The sequence below is a fragment of the Dasypus novemcinctus genome, chromosome 5 (assembly GCF_030445035.2).
Source record: "Dasypus novemcinctus isolate mDasNov1 chromosome 5, mDasNov1.1.hap2, whole genome shotgun sequence".
Taxonomy (NCBI): Eukaryota; Metazoa; Chordata; class Mammalia; order Cingulata; family Dasypodidae; genus Dasypus; species Dasypus novemcinctus.
In genome coordinates this window covers 124564080-124566852 of record NC_080677.1, presented here as the reverse complement: position 1 = coordinate 124566852, position 2773 = coordinate 124564080, and the positions used below count along the sequence as shown (strand labels likewise).

Here is a 2773-nt window from a genome sequence, read left to right as displayed (position 1 = left end):
CAGGAAGTGGACTCCTGTGATAGGAACCAGTCCTTGACTGGGTACTTCTACATGGTAGCTCTGTTTCCCGTCTGGGGGAGGTGGAAGTGCTGCTGAGCCACAGCTGCCCTGAGTTGCAGGGGAGAAGATATCATGACACTGGATGGGACTGGGAGAAGACTAACCTAGATTATTTGCACTTCCCAGAGTTGGGAGAGAGCAAAGATAGCCTGAGCCCAGAGAGTCCAGCTGCTTGGCCTAGCAGGCAGCTCCTTTGTTACTTTGGGAAGGACAGCTTGCCTACCCTCCTTTATCCCTCAACCCATCTTCTAGAGCCCCAGAAGTGGAATAGGATTGAGAGGATGATTGAGGGGATTGCAGCTCTTCAGCCATCCAAGGAGTCACTGCCTCTGTTCTTGCAACTGAGGGGGAAGGCATACTTGCTCTGTGGCTGAGTCATCTTGATGGCCAGGTAGATGAAGGGCACCAGGAGGGAGCAGTGGTCAGTCACCAATACCTCAAACAGCTTCACCTTCTCTGACTTGGTCCAGTGCAGAGCCACCTCTGGGTCCACATGCTGCTGCTCCTGCAGGTCACACATTTTGCTGAGAACCATAATGTTGACTTCCTTCTTGTCCTTGGATTGATCTCCACAAGTTCAGAGGACTCACAGCTATCCACGCTGCAGACCAAGATGTAGCCGACCGCGCAGGAGAAGCAGTGCTGGTACAGCTCAATCCCATCTCGGAGGCTCTAAGTGTCAAAGAAATGCACCTGCTTCCACAACAACCACCCTGGTCTGTCTCACCAGAGCCCATGTAGATGTCTTCTTGCATCTCAATATCTCAGTGCCTACTTTATGCTTCCCATACAGAAGGTAATCCATGATTGAAGTTTTGCACACAAATGTCTGGCCACACACAACCTTTCAGTTCTTCCGCATGCAAGCTTTCAGCTTCACCGGGTCCTCATAGCACCCCAGCCTGGCCCCTCCAAGCTAGGGCCAGGCTAGGAGCAGCCCATATATGAACTTCCCTCCTCTCCTAGGGTCAGTCCTCAGTATATCTTTTTTTTTTTTTAAAGAATTGTTTACTTTATTTATTTAAATTTATCCCATCCCTCCCCAGATGGTTCTCTCATCTATCTGCTCATTGCTTGCTTGCCTTCTCCAGGAGGCACCAGGAATTGAACCTCAGATGTCCCATATGGGAGGTGAGTGCTCAACAACCTGAGCCACATTTGCTCCCCATGGACTGTGGCATCTGCTGGCTTGTGGCATCTGGTTGTTTAGACATCTGTTTGTTGCAGTGTCTAGCTCTTTGTTGCATCTAGCTCATTGCAGTGGGTGCGGGCATCTGCTCATCTTTAGGATGCATCAGGATTTGAACCTAGGACCTCCCATGTGGCAAGTGGGCATCCAACTGGTTGAGCCACATCTGCTTTTTACAGCATATCCTTAATTTGAGTGCATATCTCATAGGAAAATAATAAACCTCTATATCTTATTCAATTTCTCATCCTCAAAATGTCAGATAAATAATTTCTGAGAATGATCCTTTTTCTCAAAGAGACTAAACCACATAAAGCCCATTTTGTGAAGTTGTGGCTTTATTGCTATTGGTTCCCAAACGTGACAAATCATCAGAATCTCTTGGGAAGGTGTTTTTTGTTGTTGTTTTCAAGTATATGATTATGAGGAGATGCCAACTTTGGGAACCCTGATACAAAAGCAATGATTATTTACTGGAGACTTATATCAGAATCACCTGATGAACTTCGTGGCTATGCCTTGCCCCAAACCCATGGATGTTCTCTCCTGTAGGCATGGAGTCAAAAGAACTATTTGAAAATAGCTTCTTGCTGATTTGGATGCCTAATGATGGTGGGAAGGCTCTTATCTAGAGCAATAATTTTCAGTTATCATTTAACCTATCTCTTATCAAAAAATTTTTGAGCAGGCATCCCTAATACACATTTAAAAATAATGAGATAAAAATAAATATAAATAAAAGTTCAAATATTTTCATCCTGTACCTCCCCATGGATCTATGGAACATCACACTTTGGAGACTGCTGAGAGAGAGAGTGGAGCCAGTGGTTCCTTAACTGGACTTCAACTCATGTTTAAATTGTATCGTATTAGGCAGATTCTGAGGGCATAGTCACCCCTTCCCCCCTAGGATACATAGACATTAAACAAATAATTACATCATAATTATGTTATTATACTTTTGATAAGGTGCTAAAATGCATATGTAAATATGCATAACATAAGAGACTCACGTCATCTGAAGGGCTAGAGAAATCTAAAGTTTGGAACTGATGTTTTAGCAAAGCTCTGAAGGATGAGTAGAAATGAGCTAGGCAAAGAGGATGGGGAAGGGAAGAGTGTTCCAGGAGATGGAAAAGCTTTTGGAAATCTGAGGCAAGAAGTTCGCTGGCTCATTCCAGGAACTGAAAGACAGCAGAGTGAAGGTACCAGGGCACCAAATGACACCAAGGAAGTGAGCAAAGACCCGGGATCACATGGGCCTAGTAGGCCACTTCCGAGTTTGATTTTTATCCTGAGGGCAAATGAAGCCATGGAAAGATTTAAAGCAGGGGTTTAATTTGCATCTCAGTAAGATTACTTACATGTGTAACAAATCTCAATTCTTTCCCTTCTCATCTTGGTGGGGCCTAGAAACCTCTGCTTTTATAGTTGTCCTTATACACTTAACCTTTCCCTACTCACCAAAAACTCTTACACATTCTTCAAGACCCCACTCTGATGTCATGTCCTTGTCTCTTAGTA

The 2773-nt window shown here is 44.4% G+C and overlaps 1 pseudogene; it reads right to left on the bottom strand.

Moving 5' to 3' along the window:
* Positions 1 to 364: 364 nt before the first annotated feature.
* LOC101414078 (NF-kappa-B inhibitor-interacting Ras-like protein 2 pseudogene) lies at positions 365 to 922 on the bottom strand (annotated as a pseudogene).
* Positions 923 to 2773: the final 1851 nt, after the last annotated feature.